Below are 11,107 nucleotides of genomic sequence, written 5' to 3'. Positions count from 1 at the left end.
CATTTCCTACCATATAATGCCTCAAAAGGCGCAGCCTTTATGCTGGTGTGGTAGCTATTATTGTAGGAGAATTCGATCAGGGGTAGGTTTTTATCCCAGTTACCACCTAAATCGATCGCACATGCACGAAGCATGTCTTCTAGCGTTTGGATAGTACGCTCACTTTGACCGTCCGTCTGTGGATGGTAAGCCGTACTAAAGTTTAAACGCGTGCCCAAAGATTGCTGGAAACTTTCCAGAAATGAGATGTGTATCTAGTATCCCTGTCGGAGATAATAGACACAGGTATGCCGTGTAAGGCTACAATCTTATCAACATAAAGTTGGGCTAACATATCGGAGCTATACGTCTCCTTGATGGGTAGAAAATGAGCTGATTTAGTCAGCCTATCGACTATGACCCATATTGTATCGTTTCCTTTCCTGGTTTTGGGTAACTTGATTATGAAGTCCATAGTTACGCATTCCCACTTCCACTCGGGAAGTTCAGACTGTTGTAGCAAGCCAGATGGCTTTTGGTGCTCGGCCTTGACTTGAGCACAAGTCAAGCACTTTGCTACGTGGGCGGCTACAGACTTTTTCAAGCCTATCCACCAATAATTTGCCTTTAAGTCTTGGTACATTTTGTCAGCACCAGGATGGACTGAGTATTTGGAACTATGGGCTTCCTGGAGAACAACATCTCGTAGTCCTCCATAAATCGGAACCCATATACGTCCGTTCATCCTGAGAATTCCATCCTTGCTAAGAGTCAACTGCTCCTCAGTTACTCCCAGCTTTTCATTAGGATAGTTAGCTTCCAACACAGCCTCTCGCTGTGCAGCTAATATCCTTTCAATTAGATTGTTCTTGACCTCAATGCTCTTGGCATTGATTCGAATAGGTTTTACCCTTTCTTTTCTGCTCAAGGCATCGGCGACTACATTCGCCTTGCCGGGATGGTACCTGATCTCGCAATCATAGTCATTCAGGGTCTCCATCCAACGGCGTTGCCTCATGTTCAACTCTTTCTGGTTGAACAGGTGCTGGAGGCTTTTGTGATCAGAATAAATCACAAACTTAATACCATAAAGGTAATGCCTCCACAACTTCAGTGCAAATACAACGGCACCCAACTCCAAATCATGGGTGGTGTAATTCTTTTCATGCACCTTTAATTGCCTTGAAGCATAGGCAATCACCTTGCCCTTCTGCATAAGCACACACCCCATGCCCGTGTGTGATGCATCGCAGTAAATTACGAATTCATCTGTACCTTCAGGTAATGTCAACACAGGTGCGTTGCTTAGCTTTTGCTTCAGTATTTCGAAGGACTCTTGCTGCTTTGGGCCCCAAATGTACTTTTCTTTCTTCTTGGTTAGGGAAGTCAAGGGCGCAGCAATCCTTGAAAAATTTTCAATAAATCTCCGGTAGTATCCTGCTAACCCCAGGAAGCTACGGATTTCGGTAGGCGTCTTTGGATCTTGCCAGTTCATGACTGCCTCTACCTTAGCGGGATCCACTTGGATGCCACGCTCACTCACAACGTGTCCTAAAAACTGAACCTCTCGTAGCCAGAATTCACATTTCGAGAATTTGGCGTAGAGTTTCTCACGCTGTAGTAATTCAAGAATGCAACGGAGGTGCTTCTCGTGGTCAGCTTGGTTCTTGGAATATATAAGGATATCGTCGATGAAGACTATGACGAATTTGTCCAAATATGGCTTGCAAACGCGATTCATGAGATCCATGAACGCAGCCGGTGCATTTGTGAGCCCAAAAGGCATCACTAGGAACTCGTAATGACCATAGCGAGTCCTAAATGCTGTCTTATGTACATCTTCATCTCTGACCCTTAGTTGATGATAGCCCGACCTTAAGTCGATCTTTGAGAAGTAGCTTGCTCCTTGCAGCTGATCGAATAGATCATCGATCCTTGGTAAAGGATATCTATTCTTTATGGTAACTTTATTTAGCTCTCGGTAGTCGATGCACAACCGCATCGATCCGTCCTTCTTCTTTACAAATAGGACAGGAGCTCCCCAGGGAGATGAACTAGGTCTGATAAAACCTTTCGCCAGTAGTTCATCCAACTGGGTCCTCAGTTCTTTCATTTCCGTCGGAGCTAATCTGTAAGGTGCTCTTGCTATCGGAGCCGCTCCGGGAATGATGTCTATTCTGAACTCCACTTGTCTATCTGGTGGCAAACCAGGTAGTTCTTCGGGAAAAACCTCGGGGTATTCAGAAATGACGGGAAGATCCTCGATCTTCGGCTTTGGTTCTTCAATTATCACCTGAGCCATGTAAATTACGCAGCCTCTGTTCAGACACCTTGAAGCTTTCAGCATAGATACGTCTTCGGGAAATCCGTACTGCGTATCCCCTCGAATGGTAAGAGATTCACCACTCGGAGTCCTTAGCACTATATGCCTCTTGCCGCAAATGATTTGGGCCTGGTTATGGGATAACCAGTCCATGCCTAGGACAATGTCAAAACCCGCTAATTTGAAGGGAAGTAGAGATAAAGGAAAAGAATGGTTCCTAATGGACATTTCACATCCTTCTAAAACAGTAGAGATGGTTTCGATCGTGCCGTCTGCTAACTCTACTTCGTAGTTCACGTCAAGGGTTTTGATTGGCATATTTAGTAGTTGGCAAAATTTCTGGTCTACAAAGGACTTATCAGCGCCAGAATCGAATAGTACTCTTGCAAATATATCATTTACGAGAAAAGTACCTGTAAGCACATTGTCGTCCTTAACCGCTTCCTTTGCATCCATGCGAAAAACTCTCGCATTTGACTTCTTTGTCTCTTCCGCCTTCTTGGCATACTTAGGGCAGTTACTCTTGATATGCCCCTTTTCGTTACAACCATAGCAGGTTGCATCCTTTATCTTTTTGCACTCCACGGTCTTATGATCCTTGGACTTGCATAGCCCACAGGATGGAGTCTTTTGTTGCGACTGTGAACCAGACGCAAACCTACACTTCCCAGAGTGAGGTTTCTTGCAGACCTTGCAGTGAGGTCTTCCATCAGCTTGCCCCTCCTTCTTTGCCTCCGACCCTCTCTTGCCCTCACCGTTTCCACGGTGCTTTTTCCCAGACTTTCGTGAGGTATCATCCTCACGTTTTCGCTTTTCAGCCTCCTTGCTCCTTTGTGCCCTCAGACGGACAGCATCAAGTGTAAGAGACAAGGAGAGGTCAGTAACTGACCTGAAGGTCGTCGGCCTAGAGGCCTTCACACTGGCCTTGATCGCCGGCTCTAAGCCCCCAATGAAGCGGGCAATCCTTCGAGGTTCTGGTGTCACAAGATATGGCACCAGGCGTGACATGGTGTTAAAGCATGTCAGATATGCTTGACAATCCAGGTTTGTCATCACTAGTGAGACAAAATCCGCCTCAATCTTCTCAACCTCATGTTGAGGGCAGTAGTTTTCTTTTATGAGGGCAATGAACTCCCCCCATGTCATTTTGTATAAGGCAGACTTACCTGAAGCCTGCACCAGAGCTCTCCACCACGCCAGGGCCTCGCCCTTGAACGACTGGGACACAAACTTTACCACGTCCCTCTCTGCGCACCCGCTGATGTCCACAATCGTGTCCATCTCGTCTAGCCAGGTGATACAGTCAACCGCACCTTTCTCCCCTGCAAATTCACGGGGCTTACATGATACAAAGTATTTGTAGGTGCAACCCTTAGCACTGGATGCATCAGTATATTCTCTATCGCGATGAACGCTGTGCTCAGTGGACGAGTGTTTGTCGTCATCTTTCTTGGGTTCAGAGGGTGGTTTGGAGTGTGTCTTTGGTTTAGAGGGTGGTTTTGACACGGTTCTGCCTTGGGACTCAGTATATTGACGATCAATAGCTGCCTGAACAGCATTGTCAATCAGAGCCTTCAGTTGTGCGCCTGTCAGATGCACTGGCGTATTGTCATAGTCATCTTCATTTGTGTGGCTGTTCTCTCCATTGGGATCCGCCATTGTAACTTGAATCTGTTACAGAAGATAACAAAATTTTATTCAGGAGATTATTATATAATTGTCTTTTATGACAATTTGTCAACCATGGTACAGAGACCATATTTGGTTAACTTATTATTTCATTAAATATTAGGATTTGAATATATCATATTTCAGCTATATAAATAGTATTGGCGGCATAAAGCCTAATCACGAGGATGTTTTATAATATTAGCCGAGATTTCAGAGAATCAAAGGCATAGAGATTTGAACCGTAGTTCTTTTATCTCTTTCTGACAGAGAGTCTTAGACTACCACTGCCTTTTGTCTTTATAAGACAATTATTGTGGCCCATAGGCACTACACCTCTAATGGATGTTTTAATATGGTTGGCCCGTAGGCACTACATCACTAATGGATGTTTTAATAATATTGGCCCGTAAGCACTACATCACTAATGGATGTTTTTATAATACTGGCCCGTAGGCACTACATCACTAATGGATGTTTTAATAATACTGGCCCGTAGGCACTACATCACTAATGGATGTTTTAATAACACTGGCCCGTAGGCACTACATCACTAATGGATGTTTTTAATAATTTTGATCACCTTCATTGGTGATTCAACCCACGATTTATAAATCATTTAATTGGGTTTTGAAATCCTTAAAGGATCATTGTATAAGAATGACGTGCGTGATTTTAACGAATCACATCTGCCATGATTGTTAACATGCGTACAGAGGTTAACAGGGAATCTGAATCTTTTCAATTAGGTCGTACCATCTTGACTGGATCTTTAAAAGACACCGAGCTAGGTTTCACCTTTTAAGATTCTTTATTTAGGCAGATCAATATAAAAGGAATGGTTTTGATTTATTTTATATATATTAAAACAAAACTCATAACATACATTCCAAAATTTCAAATACGATTACATATTGCCCTAAACGGGTCTTTCAAATAGTACATACCTCCATAGAGGTTTTAAAATAAGTGACAAGTCCACGCAGGGACTAATACAAGATAGGTGTCCATGCAAGGACTAAAGATAAGTCCACGTAGGGACTGAAATACGATAAGTTGTCCACACAGGGACTTATTTTAAAGTAGAAATTACATTCGTACAACTATCAAGGGCTAGTGGTCACGTTTCTTCTTTTTGCCCTTTAGTAGGTTTGCCAAGCCTTTGAGAAATCCTCGGTGGCTTTTCTTCTCTTCCTCGAACTCTCTCTCCACACGATCTAGTCGATGGAGTATTTCTTCCTGTTCAGGAGGAGAGAAACGTGGTTGCGGCGCTTGATGCGGAACGGGAGGTCTGGGAGGTATTGGATACCCATGAGCTGAGTAGTCCGGTGGTCCCATGTTTCCATGTGTTCCGTCAGGGTAGCGCGCATTATATCTAGCCGACACCACATATGGGTCGCGCTCATAGCCGTAGTTGTATTGTGCTTGTGACGGTTCGAACGGGTTGTAAGCCGTTGGACCCGTGTAAGCAGGTATGGGTTGGTCATACCCAAATGGTGGCGAATTTTGTGCAGCTGGTGCGGAGTTCGCCTCCTGTATAGGACTTGAAGGTCCTTCTTCTTGTAGTGGCGGATAGTGGCTACTACTAGAATGTCGAGGAGTGCTGAAGTGAATACCCCCTCCTCCTCGTGTAGACATACGAGCATTTGTCCTCCTACGCCTTGGCGGATCAGGTATTACTGGTTGCGCCGGTGGCGGAGGTGGTGGCGTAACTGCCTCAAAGCGTGAATCCTCAGAGGGATCCTGTGGATGTCGCGGTTGTTGAGATGTCTGTTGAGGTGGCGTGTAGTACCACTCATGTCGGTCAAACATCGCTTGGAAACTGTCAGGTCCTTGATAGGGCGTTCCATGGAAGGATGACCCATCAGAAATTTCTATCGGATGCGTGGGCGTACCACGCGCAGGTTCAGTTGGATCCTCATCTTCCTCCATGGGATCTTCAGAAAAGTGGTCTTGTGGCCCTAGTGGAACAAAACCTGAAGGTTCCTGTATGAAGTCAGCCGGATTAAACTGACCTATGTAGTATGGAGTAGGGTCGTCATAATTCCGGGTCGATACTGAACGTTGTAGAGGTATGAAGGAAGGTTGTGGGTTGTTGGGATCATTCTCTGAGTTTGGCCCAAAGGAGTGCCGGTAGGATGGCGTCGAGCTGTGCGAAGTGGAATGCCTCGCGGGTTCGTAAAGATCTCTTCGTCGTTGTGGCTCTTCGCTCCGTGTCATCGAAGGATGTCTTGTACCAGATGGTCCAGCCTCGTTATCGTGATGTGTCACGATTTCTCCTCGGCCTCTTCTTCCCCTTCCTCTTCCTCGGAATATAACAGGTGGCATTTTCCTGCTCCAAAACTTATTAAAAATCGAATCGAAAATAAAGACAAAAAGGAGTAATAATCCGAATTTGTCCTAAGTTATTGTCTAGACTCAAGTATGTGCAATTGTGTCATTGAGATTAAACACATTAGGACAGTGTTTAATTCACTCAATGTTGGCTCTGATACCAACCTGTCACACCCCGATTTCCACGTGTCTCACCGGTGGGCCCGGTGGGGGATTACCGTGACGATGTTGGCAACAATATAGTCAAACCACACAATTATATAATGCACAGCGGAAGCTTAAAGATAAATAAATATATTTCAACCTCTGATTGTAATATCAAATGTATTACAGAAGTCGAATGTATTCACAGCGGATCGTAAATAAACATAAAGTATTGTTCCATCAGATACTGCAATCAAGCTTGCGAGACTTATCACGACGCTAGGGAGCTAATACCAGCCAATTTACGTTTAGGTACCTGCACTTAATCTTTTTGGGGAAAATACGTCAGTTTACACTGGTAAATACATTCAACTGACACATTTGAAAATGTTTATTAAAATTGATTTGAATGCACAAGGCACAAACTCTTTTATAACTTGGGAAAATTATAATAAAATCTTGTGAACGTTTTACATGTTCTTTTATGCGTTCAGTAGCCCGGGTCATGCCGGGTTAAAGATTTATAGACACACCACGTTTGCGTAAAACCGTAGTATAAAAACCAACGGCTACGTCTTTTAATTTAATGTCGACACTTTATACCGGGTGTACGCCTACACCGGGATGTCGATGGTCGTGGCCATTTCGTAAAATGATGCCAAGGATATCCGGGACAACGGTCATTAAACCCCCCAAAGGCTTATAAGCAACAAAACTGTTTAAATGAGCCGATCATATTATTTAATTAACCACCTAAGCGATGGAAGAATATAATGCTCAATCAAGCGGTATTAATACACCGTAACCCAAGCCCATATAGGGGAAATAAGTTAAAGTATTTACCTTTGCAAGTATATTTCCTTAATTTGGATTAAATCACCGATAGCTTTTACTGGGGCTCCTAATCTGGAACGAAGGTTTTAATTAACCTCTTAGAATCCTAACGGGTCGTTATAATGGCCGTAGCCTAGACCGGTTGGTTCCGATCTATATATATAGATATGGTTTAATCGCGTGAATGGCGAAAACCGAGAATGGAGTGTGATTCTGACCCAACAAGTTCAGAGACTTGTTTTATATGGGTTAATGGTTCACACTCTGGATTTTGGGGTTCAAATAATATAGTTTGACCCGTATCGGCTAATTTATGAAAACTAGTTTCATAAGCCGAACCGTGCGCGCAATAGGCGAAACGGTTAACTATGAGAGTCGTACGCTTATTTCCTAGGTCAATATGCCTTAAATGGGTTGTGGTATCAGTAGGATACCTTCCGTGATGCCCGTAACGAGTTTTAAGTTAATATTATGCCCCGTAGGGGCTTTTCGGTCATTTTAAAGGCTTTAAAAAAGGCTTTTCGAGTTCTACAGGAAATCTGAGTTTCCCGAACAGCTTATAAAGCTTAAAATACTTTATTTATTATTTAAAACCAGTAGCAACTGGAATCGGGTCAAAAGACCTTGTAGAACTCATGTTTTGGCCAAAAAGGGCATATTCGGTATTTACCGAACCGTAGCCATAACCGCAGGTTATGAGCAAGGTAAAAATTATTAAAAATCTTTAAAATTCCCAAAATATTAATTTATAATAGTGGATAAAGGTTTTGGTGACGAAATCTTGGTTTAGATAGGGGTTATGCTAATTGCGCCGTTTATTACAAAAGTTTATTTAAATTGCGCTAATTAGCATAACTCTCATTCTCGACCTCGGATTGACGTGAAACTTTAAGGACATGCTTATAATTTAATAAGCAAGGTTTTGGTCCGTTCACGTGTCCGAAATACTCGTTTTAATTTTAAAAGGCCGTTACGGTCAACTTTTAGGCGAATGACGGAATTGCGCAAAAGACTCGGATAACTCATGAACCGACCACAGAGGTTTATACCAACATGTGACCTGGTCCTAAGAGAGTCCTAAGGTATATTTATACCTCACTAAAACGGGTCAGAACTGAAGTCAAAGCAAAAGTCAAACTTTTGCGACATTCGGCTCCGAACCGGTTCAATATAGCAAATGGTCGATTCAAACGAGCGCAAACAAGTTTATATACTTAATATCATGTTTTATAAGTGTCAAAACAGGTTTCATAACATATACATTACAGATTATGCATAAATCGCTAAAATAGCTTTCTGTTGACTTTTTAACCGCACGTTTGACTCGATTTTTGACATAGTTAGAGTGGTGATCAGGGGGAACCTTTTTAGAGGTTTATTACCCACATAATTACCTACTCAAAACTACTTTTGATCCGTCATAAGACTGATCCATTTGCAAGATATTGTAATGACAACCGTTAGTTACGACGGTTGCGTTTATGAGCTATAACTATGGAAATGCAGGACCAAAATGAGTATGAACGACTTACAGAAGTGTGTTCTTGCTTATAGAGCAGAGAAAGATGCTTGGAGCTTCTTTAGAATGACCAGAGAAGTTGATTTGTGTTGTGTGAATTGTTATGAGCCAATGTGGCTATTTATAGTGAAACTTAGGCTCTAAAATCATTACAACTCATGCTACACTGAGTGTGGATGATGGGCAGATGTCCCCTAAGTGTTATGGGTCGAGCATAGAGTGCCCATGCCCCATTAATTGGTTGTTGGTCGTTCAAAGGGTCCAAAGGTCAAGTAGTTACAATGTTTCTGCATCTGGGCGTCCCACGCGGCCCGGATGGACATTCCATGCTACTTTCACTCGGGCCGCCTGAGTTTAAGAACTCAGACGCGTAATTGAGGTGGCTCGCGGCCCGCCTCAACTTATGTCTAAACCTCACGCGGGCCGCGAGAGGTTAGATTTCCAGAATTTCTAAATCTTTTGAAATGATTACAGAATCTAGTAATTAATAACGAAATCTTTCGTAATGATTTACCTGACCTTTCGGGTTTGAAGGGGTAACTTTGCGGTTTGGCCCTCGGTTAATTACAATTAAGGACCTCGTGTTATTTACCCGCGTTGTTAAGTCCCCGTTTATTTTATTAATTGTTCAGAAAGCCTTAATTTTCATTATTGACGCTTTTAACCCTTCTCATACGAATTTGAGTATAACTCTTTCGTTTTAAAACGGAACTTCGCGGAATTTATACAGTATATTCTAGTGAGCGTATAATACTGTTACGAAGCCTTGGGAACGTTAAAGGGTCACTCAGAGGTATAATTAAACATGTTGACACAGTTAACCCCTGTAGTTCGTAATCTCTCACTTTCTTCCGCGTTTCGCTTCCGTACGATTTATGATTTATTCGTTTGAAGGTACAAGCATTTATTTAGGGTTACTATACAGTATATTTACCCTTGTTGACATTTATAACCCTCGAATTTATATACTTTCAAGGTTTGTCGAAATTAGTCCTTTATTTATTATAGATGCCACGTGTATTCAAATGACACGTGTTAACACATCATTGGACACAAAAATTCGAGGTGTTACAAAAGATCACCTTCAACATAAGTAACTAGTTATTAAAGTCATTAATACAAAACCAAATAAAAAGTGCAAAAGATTAAAAATAAAAAGTATTATACTAAACACTTGTCTTCACCAAGTGATGTAAGAGACTTAGGCAAACATGGCCTTGATTGTCAAGAACTCTTACGATCAATCTTGGATCCCGAGACGACTCACACACTCTACGATGGACAATGGATGATGGTGGTGGATGATGGTGTTATGGTGGTGGTGGGTGGTGGATGAGGTGTGAGAGAGGTGGTGTGCCAAGGGATGAGAGAGAATGAAGCCAAGCTCCTCTATTTATAGGCTGAACAGAAGGCTGGACACGGCCCCGTGTCCGCTGGACACGGCCCCGTGCCCGCCTGACACTCTCTCTCTTCATTAATTGTAATTGCGAATTACAATTAATGCGCCTGCTGTACTTTCACCACGCCCCCGTGCTCGCTGGACACGGCCCCGTGGTGGGCAATGGAAGCTTCTACTGGTTTGTCTTTTCTGCTGCTTCCTGGGCACGCCCCCGTGTTCGCTGGACACGGGGCGTGTTCAGACTCTGTTTCTTCCTTTTTGCTTTGGGAGGTACCGTTGAGGGTCCGGGCAGTCTACTTTTGTTCCTTTTCTTGTATTTATGGTAGAATTAGTGGTCTTTTTGCTTCTTTTGTGATTTTGAGCTCATTTCATCCTGAAAATACAAAAGGAAGACAAAAACACTCTTTTTCCAACATTAGTACTTAAAAAGGGTTAGTTTTATGCCTTAATTGATGTGTTTTATATGTTGCATTTTACACACATCATACATGAAATCAAAGACACACCATATATCCCAAGTTACAAGAACTTTAGTATCTTGAATAATCTTGTCGATAGCTATCATTCCGTAAAAAAACCTCTTGTCATTCCGAGCACGCAGAGACACCAGATCCCAACCATCATAATACCCTTCACCACCTCCTTCTTATAATATCCAAGGCTGGAAGATTCACAAACTTGCATAAGATCCTTTACCGAGAAAGCAGAGATCAGATCGATCTTACACCATCGACTAACATGATCCCATAAAACCACCGCAGCAAAACACGAGCGAAATAAATGGTTCGCCGATTCTGGATTCGAGTTACAAAGAACGCACATCTCATCCCCAATAAGGCAGTTTCTCCTAGCCAGAGCGTCGGTTGTTGGAATACGCCTCAACACCGATCTAATTGTGTTAACCTTC

The sequence above is a fragment of the Helianthus annuus genome, chromosome 15, assembly GCF_002127325.2.
Source record: "Helianthus annuus cultivar XRQ/B chromosome 15, HanXRQr2.0-SUNRISE, whole genome shotgun sequence".
Lineage (NCBI taxonomy): Eukaryota > Viridiplantae > Streptophyta > Magnoliopsida > Asterales > Asteraceae > Helianthus > Helianthus annuus.
This window is presented reverse-complemented; position numbering follows the sequence as displayed.